This window comes from Ambystoma mexicanum, chromosome 2q (assembly GCF_040938575.1).
Source record: "Ambystoma mexicanum isolate Mex_15411 chromosome 2q, UKY_AmexF1_1, whole genome shotgun sequence".
NCBI lineage: Eukaryota > Metazoa > Chordata > Amphibia > Caudata > Ambystomatidae > Ambystoma > Ambystoma mexicanum.
The window spans coordinates 123,770,628-123,787,415 of record NC_090924.1 but is presented as its reverse complement, the minus strand read 5'-3'; the positions used below and the strand labels follow the sequence as shown (position 1 = coordinate 123,787,415).

General features: G+C 46.6%; 1 protein-coding gene across 3 annotated transcripts in view; it reads right to left on the bottom strand.

Moving 5' to 3' along the window:
* ABAT (4-aminobutyrate aminotransferase) overlaps positions 1-16,788 on the bottom strand; it is a 719,432-nt gene that overhangs the window by 616,506 nt on the left and 86,138 nt on the right. Inside the window, exon 1 of one of the 3 annotated variants that reach the window (XM_069647044.1) lies at positions 5,753-5,912. The exons of the other annotated variants lie outside the window; for them this stretch is intronic. The gene's annotated coding sequence lies outside the window, so the exon portion shown is untranslated. Of the gene's footprint in view, positions 1-5,752; positions 5,913-16,788 lie in introns of those variants that run through there. 3 annotated transcript variants of the gene reach the window in all.

The window sequence follows — 16,788 nt, the reverse complement described above, 5'->3', positions numbered from 1 at the left end:
GGGATAGGAGGGGGAAGCTATGGTTATGACCAGCCTACCAAGCACCTGGGTGCCAGCCTGCGTGCTTATGGATGTGGAATACTCCAGGGGGGTACAAGGGTGCCAACCAATTATAGAGGGACACGCAATAGTTAGCCCTATAGTTTGTGTAACCAATGGGACGTTGTGTTTTTGATGACGTTCATAATGACCTACACTAGGGGAGGGCTTAGTTGCCCACCTGATGTTAGATACCCAATCACCTTCCTTAACCACTATGAAACGTATACCTAGATGTTCCTTGTAAGCCTATCACCATTCCAAGTAGGTTTTTGTAGTTTTGCACGCAGGTAGATGTCAAATGTGACGAGCTTTTACTATAAGGATACTGTTTTTTCATATTATGTTTGAGATTGCTTGTGCGACGTCGGATGATATCCATCGTGCTCCACGTTTTAGATAATTGACATTAAAACCGTTGGAACTTTGCTAACTTCCTGAGTCAGTTTTGATTGATGCTTGAGTATATTCTGCATCACCATCCATCTCTAAGTATTGCTACCTCGTCTTAAAGGGCTGGGTTGTCTGCCCCAGTTCAAAGGCCAGGCAACGGAAGTGCCACAAATGTCCGGCCGTGGAAAGGGACAAAGGACAAATGGGGAAGGTTAGCCAATGCAATCAGGTTACACTAGGGACCAGTGGGAAGGGGAGGAGGCACAAGAGAAGCAATGCTTTGGTATATAAGACCTACGCTCACAAACACAGATGGAGGTTTTTGTGGGTATGCTCAGTTGGCGAGTTGGTGGACTAAGACGGAGATTAGAGCAGAGTGCTTAGGAGTTGTTGGATCAATTTGGAAACAGTGCAGGTAAGGTGTAGTTGTTGGGAAAGTGAGTGTGAGAACGAATGGGAGTGTAGACAGGTACTGGATGGTGAGATTGAGAGAGTGAAAGAGTGGCAGCAAGAGTGAAAGGGAGAAGAGAGGTGTACAAGACAACGGTGGAGAATAGGAGGGAGTAGGCTGCAAGAGATTGGAGGAACAGATAGGCAGAGAAACACATGCAGGCAAGAGAGAGCAGAGAGAGTACTAGAAGGTAGAAAAAGAGGGAAGAAAGAATAGGACAGGTGGAGAGAATGGAGATCGCACAGGAAAAGAGAAAAGTGGGAGCAGATTGAGTACTAGTGAGAGGGGAGGAAGGGGAGAGAGAAAGAAGGGCAAATCTGTTCGACATCAGCAATATGTTCATTATCAGAGTAGGAGTTCCTTACAGAAATCCCAGGGAGGAGGAGTAAGACAGATGAGGTTATGATCTTTAGGCTCTCACTTGAAGTATGGGATAGAATAGGGCTAGATAGGCGTTTCTGTATTATTAGACTTGCAAAACGATCAGCTGGGAGCAGGGAAGCCTGGGGTGGAGGGCGCTCGCAGGACGAAGAGGGCAGGGACTTCCAGTCAGTCTTGCCTTTCTGCAGTCCTTTGGCAGCCAAGCAGTGAAATTTGACAGTAAACACCCTGAAATATCGAACTCCATCTGTGAATTCTTAAAGCCATCTGTGATACAACTCGCCAAGAGTCAATTATCACTCGCTAGTGTCGAGTGCACATTTTGCACATACAAGCGATCAGCAGCCTCTATGAACTTCTACGCAACTTGAAGAAATGGCTCTTTGCAAAGTCCCATTAACGTTCATTCTTTTCTCTGTCGGGTGCCTGTAGGCCTTAATTGCCATAACTTTGCGCCTTACAAAAACTCAAAGTAGTAAACTAAAAATAAAAAGTATACTTCTGGCGCACTGGAAGATACCCTGGGCTGCATTCACTGTGTTTTTTAGGCGCCCTGGGGTGCGGCCTAGAGAATGGCCGTTTGATTTCCAAGCTTAGCAGGGCTGCTCCAAAGCAGCGTCAATGCGTGCGTGCACCACCCGAGAGAGGGTAATAAAAGGGACATGAGCAAAGATCAGAATTTCCCGTTGCGATTGTGGTTTAAAAATCAATGTACAGAGTGTTCTTAGAGCTTTTTTTCTTTTGATAATTCCTTTCAGGCTCCCGCACAACACAATTAGGGGGGAAAGGCACGCCTTTCAGTTTTCAAAAGATTTGAAATAATTTAAGATACAATAAAAGGACTCGATTTTCTTTTCAATAGCCTTTCTTTTGATGTGAATAGAACCTATAAGAAGAACACAAACGGCAGCAAACCCAAGAGGCTCAAACAGTTCTAGAAATGGAAGTTCTGTAGGGCTGCGCCCAGCGGGAGGAGTTATAGTCAGACTGCTGCTTGGGTAGGTGTATAGAAGTAGCCCCTCTCTACCCATGAGGACATTTATTAATACCGTTTTACACCTCAGACTATGCGCAAGTCCCAAACTAATAGTACCTCATTAGCTTTAGTTTACAATGACATAGTAATGTGAATTAGCAGTCCTGGCGTTTCTAAATAGCCTCTCGCGGCATAAGAGTAAGCCACTCTTATGTTTGATTATAATGTTTGACTCAATATTCCAATTAAGCTTGTGGTGAAGAAAAAAGGTTTTCATTCATATATATTAAACAAATGCCATCACGTGTTTCGACCTTCTGCCGGTCTTCCTCAAGGCTGGGCTTGTTTGAGACGATTATTCTTATTCTAGTACGGTGGCCGTTACTCATCAATTATAGCGCAAAGTAGATTTACTGTCCATGTGTCCTTGATTGTGTGGTCAAAATACGGCATGTTCAGAAATGAATGGTAAACTGATGTGTAAAGTTGCCATTCCTATCCCTTTTGGGTCCGAGATCTGAAGAAAAGTCAAGTTTCCTGATTAGGTGATGACTCTGCCTTGTCAGTGTTGCACATTCAATAACACGCCGTATTTTGAATGCCCAATCAAGGACACCAAGGTCTTATACATCAAAGAGCGTCTTCGCCTCTGCTGTCCGTCAATCCATCCTACGTTGTCCACCTCCACACCTCAGGCAGCAAGGGGCCAATGCCTTCTGATGGATGTTCAGAAGCTTCAGCCAAAGCAGAAAGCTGCAGCCCTTGGCTCTCCAGATGTTTTGGACTAAACGTCCCATCAGCAACAGCAAACAAATTGTGAGGGGTTGTTGGAATCTTAGTCCAAAACATCTGGAGAGCCTTAGGTTGTAGACCACTGTTTTGAGGGTTATAGGACTCGTTGCGCAAGATCAAAAAGGACAAGCTTCTTTTTCATGACATCAGTGAGGTGTAGATTGCCACTCCAGGCCCAAAAAGACACAGCATGTCTGGGGTTGCTGATGGTCCTCTCCAGAAGGGATGTGGCATAGAAATGAGGGCTGAACGGTTACTTTTAAGGTGGGAACAAGCCTGATTTGCACATGGGATCCCCCATTCCAGAGGGTTGACCAGAGAGAGCAATGCCAGTGGAGTCGTCAGTCATAGCCTTGAGCAGAAAAGGATTCAGGTTTGCTGGCTCGAGCAAAAAAATATATGGATGAGGGAAGAGGTCAGGAGCATCTGCGGGTGGCATTGCAAGGCAAACGTAGGGCAAACACCACCCCTCGCAAGTATTTGAATACTAGAGCTCGGAGGACTCAGCCTTTGCAAGTCGAGAATTTTACATACAGCTGCCAGTGGTTATGATTAATACACCGCTAAAACTAACGAGAGGTTACATCATCAGCCTAAAATCTAGTGAAGGGCAGGAGAATTGAATAGCTTGCATAAGAAATGTTGGTATGTTTTTCCTGGCACAGTTTAGGTATACTAAAACTGAAAAAAAGGAGGTCATTCCAAAACGAAACCTAATGATTTTGGTAATGTGACCCGAGTAGAGAGATAGCACCGGAGGGAAGGGCCGAAAACGGACCACCATGAGTATAAAGAATGGGAACGTTTCTCATTGGGCGGAACAAAAGCAAAACTGGATTTCTTTCCAGTTAAGCCAGTGGGCGTGAGCAGTTGGGAGCGGTGCTCTTCTACTTTTTAAAATGATGTTTTGACTATTCCTATACTTTATATTTTAAATAGAAACCGTTCCGGAATGGTTTTGTTTTAAAAATAAAAGTGCAGGAAGAAGTTGAAACCCGCCCTTTCAGTGCACTGCGTAGGACGTTTCCATAAATAGCAGGCGCATGTGTTTGGGGGTTTGTATTGTGCGGGGGAGGGGCGATGGGGTTTGTGGGGAGCGGGGCAGGCCAGTAGGGACTGGAGCTCCACTACTTCTTTTCGTACACTTCGACCACTGAGTTCAGCTTTGTACAAGGCAGCGGCGAGTCAGGCTTCCATTGAGGGAAGCAGCGCTTGAGGTGGTGGGTCAACTCACCTGGCAGCATTCGGCGGTACAACAAAGCCAGCTTCTGGCACATGGAGAAGCTACAGCTGGCAAAGAGATGCCCCAGTAAATCGGGGAGGAAAATACTTATGGGGGGCAGAGATGGCATGGGCAAGGAAGGTGCCCTGGAAGCTCGTGGGGTGTCTGACCAGAGCGAGGTCAGACACTTCTCCCCATCATTGGTAATCTCGGTAGAGGAGATGCAGAAGCAGAGCAGACGGAGCTCCCAATACTTATACAACACGGGGACCATAATCGCATTGACAGGACATGGGGAATGCGCCTTTATCAAACTGCAAATGGCCTCTGCGGTCCATAAGAAGTATCTAGGGCAGGGAGCAGCAGCCTGCAGCACTCTCTAGGTTAGGGGTTGCGGCTCACATCAGTCCCAGTCAGCATTGTCAGTAGTGAGGGATCATGGGTGTGGTGTCACGTGCCCAGATACTTCCGGGTCACGTGACACCCGGAAATAAAGGAATCACCGGAACTGGTGTTACAACGCCAGCCAGTCCGGGTTTATGCAGCCGAACGTGTGGTCGCGTCTTCCTTTGAGCGCCGCGAAGCGCTGCGCACTAGGCCAGGCCCAAGCCAGGCCTACCCACGAGGTCGGGCCCTGCACACTAACTGGGACCTGACACCACAATGGGAGTCATAGTCCAAGACATCTGGAACGCCACAGGTTGCAAACCCCTAGTCTAGCACCCAGGAACAGCCATCCTGACCTCTCTTCCACAATGAGGCCAAAACTCCCTGGGGAGACTAGCAGCGTCTCCCACACCGCACTTGACTTGACATGATAGCTCAGGGGCAACACGCTAGCCTTGGCAGCAAGACGACGCGGCGCTACACATGTTCGATCCCAGGGTCCGTGCTTAGAAACCTCTAGGTACTAAGCACGTTATAAGTAACCAATCACAATGACACCTTCCGCCAGGGGCCTGCCAGATCTGTTCCTGGTATACCCAGGTTGACAGGGACTTGGGAATGGATGGGTGGGTACTGCACTAAAATCATGACGGCCCAAGCCAGTGACACACAAGCACCAGTCATCCTCATCAGCTATGTCCCTGCACAAGGCGATCCGCTGACGTCATCAAGCGATGCTCATTTTAAGGTCACCCTTCGTCTGTATTCCTGGTGGCGGCCCCGCTTTTGTGTGTAGGCCTGAAGGCTGTAATCGTGTGGCAAGGTGCGATTGCAGGATAGGACACTGTTGGTAACCAGACGCACAACAGTGTGCTGAATAATTGCTTAAAAAAAAAAAAGCGACGTAGCAAAATTTGAACATAGGTGCAATATGCATGTTAATGTCATTAACATTTTCATAAACACATACAACTACAGCTTTCCATGATTTTAAAAGCAGGTCTTGCTGCGTTGTCCTCGTTCGTAAGCCTAACGCCACCACAGCATTTTTTTTCCAAAGCTTAGAAAAACACGACTATCGCCCCAATCAATTACAATATGCACAACCTACCTTTGCGGCTATGTAACTGGAATCGAGGCAGAAAACATGCCGGTTTATCGCAGATCAGTTTCCATGGCAACCGTGAGAGAGGGGTGGGGACCGGCAGAGAGCGGAGCGAAGCAGCGTGTGGAAACCGAGCCTTTCAAATCATCCTGACGGGGCCTCACTCGAGCCATTACGTGGTTGCCATGGTAACCAATAGAGGGGAAATCATGGAGGGAAGCTATAATTATTACCATGTCCGTCTAACCCAATTCAGTAATCCGCACATTACAGCCAGTGCAACTGCCGCACGCTTCAACGAAGAGAGGCGTGCATATAAGGGCGAATTCTGCTCGGTGAGTAGAGGACCGCCCCCACTCCCCAACCCTCCACCTCCAGTCCCCTCCATTTCGCCGTATTTGGTGCCAGGGAACAGGAAGGGAGGTCGGGAGATACCTCAGTATGACGTCTAACACTATGGCTAATGGTTATGTTGTATTAGGGATTTTTACTACACCACAGGTTTTGCAATTTTAATAGACTGAGACATGTGGCCAGGCAAAATAGAAGGCAATATGTGGGTCACATTAGCTGTCCGAGGTAGGCTATGTTGCATGCGTGCGGGTAGGTTTGTGTGCGACTTGCATTAGGGCAGTTGCCTGTAACCTTTGGCTGCCCAAGGTTTTGAACTAGCACGCCCACCAGCCCGATGCCCTTTGGGCTGCCTGTGCGCTAAACAAATGCGAATAAATAAATAAATAAATAGCCTGTACAGTCAATGGCGAGGAACCATGGGATATGTAGTCCAAACATGCGGCGAGCGTTTCGTGGGTATGGAGTTCAGCAAATGACATGTGTGCCTGAAATTAGGCAGTCTAAGCATAACTCCTAGAATGACACATTCATGCACCACATGATCAGGACTACTGGAGATTGATGGCTTGGGGCTCAAATGGAAACTGACAAAAAAGGGGCTTTTCCCCTTTGGGAGACACCATTAAAGCCAACTGGATAGTTGGCCAAGAGTGAGGCTGTTCTCCGAGAAATGGTGCCTATCAAATGAGTCCAACTTGAATGGCCATCTGGAGGAGATGGGATCTCGGACAATTGTTTAGGAACGTGCTCAGAATCTGACCGGTCAGACACTGTTGCTTGCTGTATGAAACAGAGTAAGACGCCTCACTGTGGGCCAGTAAGCATACAAGTAACCCACGCAAAGCCCGTCCTTCCACTTGGAGGCCGACGCTCAAACCATAACCCACCGACTGAAAAAGGCCCCCATGACGGCCTTCAGGAATCTAGGCTGGCCTCCCAGGATCAGGTAGCTAGCAGGGGGCTTTGGAACAGTTCTGTACCTTACATTTAAATTAATTTGCTAGTTAAGTGTGACCCTAAAAGCTGACTATATGAGAGGTGAAGTAATTTAAGTTTACATTTTCAGCAATAGTTTAAATATAACAAAGAAGATTAAAACACTTTGAAATGTAGGACCATATTTTCTAGCCAATTTATTTTCAAGATAGAAAGGGGGATTATAACTGTGGGTAATATAGGTTCATAGTAATCAGTAATTTAATCCAAAAACAGCAAGGGGGATTCGACCAGTTGCTGTAATTAAAAAGTAATATTTTTCTGCAAATTTAAATTTAGAAGTGCATACTGGGGGGCATGGCTTGAAGGCCAACCATGATGGCCGCACCGTCTTGGGCTCTGTGGAGTCGGGAATGACTGCTGACAAATGAGACCCTCTCCCAGCGACTTGGACCCGAGCAAGGATGGAGGATCAAGGCCAGAGGGTCCCCAGTGAAGGGTTGGGTTGTGACTCCTGAAGGTGACCACGTCCAGCACGTGGCCTCCTTGCAGTAGCCGCACGGGCTGCGCTTGGGCTGATGCCCTTGTGCGGGGAAGCAGCTCTATGGAGGGCCGGCAGGAGCCCCAGCAGCATGGATAAGTCCATGCAGGTATGGTATATGTGCTGCTCTTGAAATCTTGGAGGAAAATTGAGAGAGCACCAGTGATGGGTGGATTCTCGCTGGATAGATCCCCTCAGGATGGAGTTGTGAAGCTGCAAACAAAGGGCGTCCATCTTAGGTACAGTCACAGGAAGCAGCCAGTTTTGAACTGCCTGATGTGATCCAGGATTGATTTGCTGCATACTGGTGGGGTGCATGAAACAGAAATCCCAAAGTGGTAGCCGCAGGGCACACAATGTTTTGGATTAAGTCTCAGCATTTTAAAGCTTGCAGGGGTGGTGGAAGCAGGCTCGTTAGGTTGACACAGGCTCCACCTTCAAATACTATCCAGAGGCTATGCCGAAGAGACAGACACAGTAGTTCTCTCGAATATACAGGGTTGGTTCGTACAGGGAGTGCCCGTAACGCAACAGAGCCTGCAAGCTATTTACCACACTGTGCTCTGGTAACCCAAAACATGGCTACAGGGAAATGAAAGAAGATAAAGTTGTGGACTTTATTGCACCCCGCGTGGCGCCAGGTAAACCGAGTTCATCCTCCCAGGAAGTGTCTTCCATGTCCTTGAGCGACCCAGTGATGGCGGCTTTGGGACGTATCGAGAAAACAACATCTTGCATGGAGGGCAAGTTTGATAAGCGGAACGAGAAAGTAGCACACTTGGAATCCAGGACTACTACCCCAGAGCAACAAACCACAGAGTTTGACCAGCAGTGCACCCAAATATTTCGAAAAGTAGACCCCCTGGGAAAAGAGATGTAAGCAGTGGTCAAGGGCCATAGGGCCATGGAACATAGGCTCGAGTACATGGGGATTGTAACCCGCGCCAAGCATATCAGAGTTGTTAGCCTCCCAGTTGGCGCAGAATGTGGTGATCCAATCTATGTTGCTGTGGACTAGCTTCCAGAAACGCTGGCCCTGGCGTTAGAGGACTACCCGATCTAAGCAGAAAAGTACTACAGGAACAAGAATAGTATCGATGATAAATGGCGAGATCCTCAGGTGGGCCCAACGCTTACAATTAAAGTTTTTGATGCCAGGGATAAAGAAAGAATCCTGAGGACCACCAATGCGAAGGGTTGCACCGAATATAATAAAATCCTGCACCTCCCTGATCTGGAACCAGTAACTGAAAGAAGAAGGAGGGACTTTAACTCACTTAAGAGATCCTTTATTGCACGTGGGGTTATTGAAATTGATCCCTGTAGAGGTTGAAGCGGATATGAACAAGGGCTGACTGTATGGGGGATAGTCTTGGTCACAGGGAACATATCGAAAAAAGGTGCTTACAGAGTTCTCCTTTAAGAGAAGAGGTTATCGGGCTTCTGTGTAAATTAGAATTTAGTGGGTTTGGGTCACTGGAGCAGGATGATGGGATGACGTATTAGCCCAGGGGTAGTATTTAGAAAATATCTGCATGGGGCGGCAAGGTATGGCACTATGCACAAAGACGATGCAGATGTTGAGGGTGACTTTATGTGCCATGGTATGCCTTCCTGTTAGTTCAGGCCATCAGAGCCCTAAAGGGCTGGTGTTCTTGAGGAACAACCAGTCACTGCCCCCCCCCACATCCCCTACACCCACTTGGAGGATAAAGAGGACCACCAGCAGAGACCCTGCAGCTTATCGTGACGTGAATGTACAGCTGGTGGCTCACAATATACTGGGCTTTTCATGTTGGGGGTTTGCGCTCGATATGGTTTATATGTTAAAATGCAATATACAAAAAAAGAAGAGCATACTGACTTCTAGAGGAAGACAGAAAACGTAGGTCAAGTAGCAGCCACAATGTTCGGGCGCCTGCCTTACAGCAGAAGTGATAACCCTACACGAGTTAGGAGCCATGAGGGCTGTAGCATTACAGCAATAAAGACATTTCATATCCATTTTACAAGGGTCTCCATCTGCAACACACGGTGCCCTCACTGGATGAATGACGATGCTAACTGCCATTGTAAACACCCTAGTCATTTTGGGCCAACCACAGCCTGTTTGTTTATTGCCATGCCATTTTCCCCCACTAATGAGCTGTGTGCCCAGGTTTTTTTTTCCGACTTCCTGCACCACAGGAGGAGATCACTGGGGATTAATTGGAAAGGCTGCCTAGACTACAGTGACAGATTCCTTATCTAAGATGGCAGTGTGGAGTCTAATGGTTTAGAAACAGGGGAGGGCCCAGTACTAGGAGACCCGAGTGACAGGAATATACAGGGGCTAAGGAGACTAGTACAGGATTAGACAGCTGGGGGCTCGCAGTTCAGTCCCTGAGGTGAAAAAGGGCCAGGAGCCTGAGAAAAGCAGTGGGGTTCAGGTTAAGGAGGAACTTAATGTATGTCACAGGAGTAAGGGGGGGGGGCTTTCCCTGTGAACGCTCCTGCGGCGCCATCCCCTGGGGTGGAGCGGGAGCCCCCTCCAAGTTCCAAAAGGCGTTTGGGGGCTAGCCCAGGTAGATCCGCGAGCAAGGATCTGGTACCACGCAATTGGCAGTCAACACCGGCAGAGAGATGGAATAATTATCTAGGAACAGGGGTAGGGGTGCATGCTCCTCAGCCTATAGCTTCCGGTTTGTAGCCCAAAGTACTACAAGAGGAATATTGAGGGTAAAGGCTTCACAGCCACCACTTCCGCCTCATATTTTATGTTCACAAGGGTGTGGATTTCAGTACCCCCCGCACCCCAAGCATTCCCTCATGTAGGTGCGACTCAGCAATAAAGTTCCACTCTCTCTTATTTCTGTTAACTAAATTTGGGGAGCATCCTTCATCCCTCTTAACCACGAGAGGTTCATGAGGGGACCCTTATTGGCCCTTAGTTTGTCATGATGGGGTGCTCACTTGGTGCTATTATTTCTTAGGAAGTAAAATGTAAGGAGAGGATCGCCCTGGTGAGGGTACCTCAGTGCCCCATTTAGTGTTTCGAGGTTCCAGAGGGCGAGAGGCATTTTACCTTTTGTGCAGGTGAAACCGTGCCTACGACCGCTGCCGCCAGGATAATCTGGATGGACGGCAGGGCACTGGGCATTCACAAGAGCCCCTCGTTTAGCTCCAACTACATGCTGAATTCAGACCCTTTGAAGTCTCTGGTTGTGTCATGGGGTTCTCTGCAGCTCTCGTTTAGACAAATTAATATAAAAGGCTGAATGGGTCTATGGAGCAGGTTTGTATAGAGGACACGACCATTAAGAATTTAAGTGCGTTCTTTAAATCAATCCATTCATTGACACAGGTTTATAGTTGGTCATCTCTGGTGTAAACGTAATTCAGTGTATAATATATTCATGTTGCAATGGTTAAAGTATAGGGTTTGCATGCTTATGGTGGTCCTCAACTGAGGGTGCCTGTCGGTCGGACTGGGCCATCAAATTGTCTCGGGCACCAATAAAAAAGTGTCCCACAGTTGCCAATGGCTACCGATTCCTTTTGTGGCACTGTTTGAATAGTAACCAAGGGGGAGGTTTTTGACAAAGTGTGATGGAAATTGTGCATTTTAAAGGGCATTTACACTTGTCAAAACTACTACCCGCAGAGTGAATTAACTAATGAAACTGGCCAAAAAACTGGGCCACATTGAACCAAAAAAACGGGCCCACACCAGTGTTTGTGGTTCGGCCATGGGCCTATTGCCCTCTACTCCAGTACGGGGACTGCTGTCAGCCCCTTCTATGGAAGCTGAAGGCACTTTTCTTTGATTGACAAGCAAATTACCATTCATACGACCTTCTCCCGAAACCAGTAGGCGGTGCTGCGTCTCGCCCTCATTCTTGGAAGAGATTTAAATAACTGACATATAACAAGAGGTTTACTTTACAATAAAAGCTCTAGTAACCTGCACTAAAAGCAACCCATTTGTGCCAGATAATCAAATGTGGCAGCTACCTAAATGCTGGATGGCAGAGGCACAAAATGTAAAAAGGCATCTGGGCCTTTGTGTCTCATTCCCCGACAGCAGAAACCGGACTCGCAAAAATGTTCCAGCATTTCCTTATCCAGGATGACATTATTACCAGCAATTGAGGGTGCCAATTAATATACTAGTATCATGTTTGAGGCAAGCCTGCCATTTGGGACCTTGCAGCGTGGATAAAAATACTCCCCATTTACTTCTACGCTCCTTTCCTTAGAGAAATCTGCACAGGGCAAACCCAGGATGATTGTGCATGCCAATTTGCGAGGGATGGAGGAAAGATTCTTCGGTCAACCTAGAAGTTGACCTAAGAAGCATGTAGGCGCCGAAACCGCAGAAGCGCGTAGGCGCCGAGAGGGAAGGAGCACTGAATCAACCTCAAAAGTGTCACTGATTGACTGCATCTATGTTATCTTGAATGTGCATTTCAAGATGGTATGCTCGCCCTTTGAAAAGACCAACGAGCTAAAGAAATGAACATTCAAATAAGGTATGCAACGTTGAAGTGAAAAACATTATAGAAAACTTGGAACAGCATTTGCTGCAATAAAGAGGGACATCAATGAAGAGTCCCAAGAGCTGCTAAATGAGAAAAGAAGGGTATATCCAACAATGCTAAGAAACTCCGACATTACAGATTGCACATGGGGGCAAAAAACTCCTGATGAAGGCCTAAAGAAAAACTAAGGGGTGCTTGACTAAAGAGTAGGCTCCACTTTGAACAGGCCCTAACACACTGTTATCGACATTCTGTTTTTCCATTAACATATGTGAAGATATCATGAAGTACGACACAGACAACAGATTCAATATTAACAAAAATACTTTTATTAACTTAAATGTCAGGATGGTGTAAGGCCTAACTTGCCCTATGCTAACGTGGGATTTTCCTACCTAAAGAAACTAAGGATAATCTGTGTCAGTAAATTCAATTTAAAAGTCTGTCTGTGTTAACCATAAACTGAACAGTGTTCCAAAAGTAAAGTTCTGAGCCATTTCCAGCTCGGGGCTTCTTCTTCAGGTCACATTCCACAAGTACAAACAAGTTCACAACAGTTTTCAAGTTACCTTCTCTTGCACTGAAGCTAATACAGTTTCACACCTTTCTTAGGGTTCCCCTTCCCAAGTTCAACGTAACAGTGATCACCAAAGAAATGGCCTTGAGGCTTCGTCCTCAAGGACCAACAATTCTTCACAGCTCAGGGTTTTCTTCCCCAAGGTTTAAATGCAACAATGGTAACTTTCCTTCTTGACAATTTGCATATTTATCTGGACCTTTTCCAACACGTTGGGGTTCTCTGGTCTGGGCACAGTTGTCCACCCATCACAGGTCGCACAACCAGTATCCCTTAGTTCTCCTGCTCACACATAGGCTCCTCAGTGTCTTGCCACTGTGTTTGAGTTTCCTTGTCTTGGCTTCCTTGTGACAGCCTTTTAGGTTCTTCATAGAATAACACATCTCTAAGCCAGTCCTTGGCATCCTTGCTCTGTACACATTCAATGTTTCATTGTATTTCAGCGTCTTAATCACACTTCACTTTTGGGGACCCTTTTCCGCCCTTTGTGCTTAGCTTGTTTCAAGTATGTAGGTTACTGTCCTTTAAGCACGGTTTTAAGGTTTTATCAGTTTGTTAGTCAACAAACAAATAGTTTCTCAGATTTGACTTTAACTCTGTCGCCAGAGACCTTAATTCAACTTGATTTGCTACTTTCTTTCAGTTCCTTATTCAATATTCACAATTACTGTGCCATGCGCAACTTGCCTTTCTTGCATTCATGTAGTATCACAGATTCATCTGTAACTGAAGCATGTATTCCTTTGGTGCTGCTATGCGCCCCGTTACCTGAGCGGCTTTCCCAGCACTCACTGGTCGCCTGCCTCCTTCTCCAGTGGCTCTCGCTGCTTTTCTGCTCTGCTCCGGTTGCTGCTTCTGTGGACTGGAGCGCGGCTCCTCTTGTTCTGCAGGGACAGACCGCGACCTCTTCGCTTTGGCTTCGCCGCAGCTCCGTTTGCTCCCACTTTGCATCGGATGCTCCCCACGGTTTGGGTATATCGGCCAGCGTCCCGGCTCCACATAGGGGTCCCACCACAGCAGCCTCCAGTCTTCTGGGGTTTTCTGCTGCTCTCTGCCTCAACAGTTCCCAGGTCTCTCTCTCCATTCACTTCTTGGTTTCTCATTTTATACACCTGTAGTCCTTCAATAGGCTGCTGGTGTGTACCATTGTCAAATTCTGCCTGACTTTGATTAAGAGGACATGGCTGAACCCCATAGCTTTTAGCAACATCTTCCTCGCTCCAGTGTTAAAATGGACATGGGAGTTGTTAGTGGTCATTACTCATCGTCACCTCTTCCACGTCACAGTACTGTTAAGGACAAATGTGATGTAATGAAGGGAGACGATTTGTAATAGCCCAAAAAGGCTTGGGGGAGGTTGGGTTGATTGTGTAAAGTAAAAGGGGGGATATCATGTCTCGCCTGCAGGTACCCCACTACCAAATCCTCCACCCAGGTGATCCTTGCATGTCCACCCTCAGGGTCAGGATCCAAATGCGATGGCCTTTCCCTGGTCACCTGCGCAGAGGATCCCAGGGGAGTATGAGTGAATACCCTCAGGTTTCTCACACACAGTGCATGAGTAAACGAATGCAAGTCTGAGACAGGAAACACAAAGTCAACCTTTCGTTTTGCTGACCTTTTGTGCTTGCCGACGTAGCTTGTCCTATGACTAGGATTTAGATGGATTCGGATTATTTTACTGAGGTAAAAACAAATGCGGTGGAATTGACCAGTCATTTTCACTGCAAATATGTTTTACTTCAGTAAAAAAAAAAAACCCCTGTCTCCTCAAACTGCCAGTAGCCCCACAACCCCCCTTACTTACCCTTTCTCACTCCCCGCTGCATCTTCTGCACCCTGCGGCATCAGTTCTGTCCCTCTAACGTGGGTCGGATCTGATGCCGCAGGGTCCATTTTCCATTTTTTGCGGTCCCCCGCTTCCGATGTAGAGGAAGCAGGGGACACCCCCACCACCCCTGGTGCCACAAATACTGAACATGGGGAGCAGGGGAATACGCCTGCTCCGCGTGTTTTGTAATTTTGGCAGCGATCGAGTGGTACTGGCCGAAATCTGTCAAATGTACCATTCGACCGCTTTTATTCAATCAAATTGGGATTTAGATTACTATGTTTAATCGGAACAGCCAATCTTGAAGTTTTATGGCCTTAAGTCCAGACAAACAACTGTGTTATTTAGATTGAAAATAAACCAAAGTAAAATGTAGTATTTTAGAGGAACAGTTAGGTGCACTTTACTAACCCCATCACAAATTACCTTTGACCTAATCATTCAGCTTTGTAGAAGATTCCACTATATGTGGAATAGAGACTGTATTGTTTTTATAACTCTTGAAACTGAATGAAATCATTATTATATATTTTTTTAATACAAATGTTTGGGTTGTTCCTGAAAGGCATGAATGGACAGAGAATGTGGGGAAATTCAGGATGACAGAGGAATAGCCAGTATTACAGAGTTCAAACGGGTTTCCAGTGGGCGCTGTTTTTGTAAGGATTCTTAGGTTAACAGCGAGAGGGGGCATATTCTGGCCTCAAAACCTGTAATGTCGCTAGCTGCGGCGAGTGATTATTCACTTTTGGAAAATATGAAATGGCGTGATGTGTGCAGAGGGGAACTGGCATTCATGGCCTTAGGTGGCAACATTTTTCACAAGTTTTGCCTGCCAGATCCCCCCCCCCCCCCCCGCCCCACAGGGTACCCACTGTTGGGCCTGTGAAGTCTTACCCATGGTCTCTTTCGATGGTACACAAATCCACAGTGCAGGGTGAAAGTCTCAGCAATGATGTCAGAATATGGATCAGTTAGTTGCCAGGCAACAGTCATTGCTGGTGAGTCCATATTAGCGTTCTGACTGGGTCACCTATTAAAACTATGAGTTGTGTATTAAATATTGTAGGCTTTGGAAGCCGTTTTTGACATAGGTTCTCAAAAACAGAAAACTGCAAAAATGTCTTGCTTTCAAAATCCTTAGCTTGCAGTAACAGTGTATGCCTGTGTGTGGATTCAGCTGCCCACTTGTGCTTACAGAACAAGTTTAGCAGGTTATATAGCCGAGGAACAGCTGCGAGATAGTAAGTTGGCACCCAAAATTGTGTTCCGTGTTTCATTTTACCTTAAAGTTATTTTCTGAACACAGGCGGGAATACCAATAAGTATTTTGCCACAAAACTCTGATGTGTATTTCTGAAATAAACGTTTACATTGTAAATATGTTTGTGAATATGTATTAACGCACTTGATTAGAGAAAGTGCTAATGACGAGGTACCATAAAAACAGCAAATTAAAGCCTTTGGCCCAGTTCTTGGCAAATCAGGCAATCAGGCAATCAGGAAACAGGCGAGAAAAAAAACACATTGTATTGAAGGCAATTCTCATTCACTAAAGTGTCTTGTTCTGCTACATTAAAAAGGTAAAATGCTTGAATGCAGCGTGCACTCTCGCACAGTTTTTAAGCTGTCCATCTTGGCTGCATTTTCAACCTACTTGTTTGAAGACACGGCCTGAAACCCACCATAACCCTGTTCAAATGACATGGGTTCAAGTCTTCTTTCACCACCCTTACCCTGCAGGGGTGGTGCTGTGGGGCTCAAATTCCATGTATAGGTCAAAAAGCATACGTTTGGAAAAACTGCGTGTGGAGTTTTTCTAACATGCTTAGAAAGCTGCACCAGGTATCCCAGCCCAAACAACATGTATGTATAGATGCCTTAAATTAGCATGGGATTGTTCAAAAAGTCTAATCTAGAAATGAGGTGGCAGATGGGTGGACCAGCCTGGCGTGGGTGCTAGGGGTGTAAGTCTCAAACAGGTAGACCATTTCTCATTGGAATCATAGCCTGACTAGATCATTAGTATGGCTGTGAAATTAAAATCATCTCCCCACTTAGTGGCTAAAAAGCCCATACAAGTAGAGAGAGAGGCCCATTCAGGCCGGGCTCAGATCAGCAGTGCTTCCAATTATTTCAGCAGAGGAAAGCTTAACAAATGCCCAGCCATGCAATGAGGACATTCGAGACTGCGCCCTCTGGTATCCTAGCTGAAATACTCCCAGAAGTCCAGAAGACCTGTGAAAGGTGGAACCAGAGAGGACAACGGGACATGGAACCGCA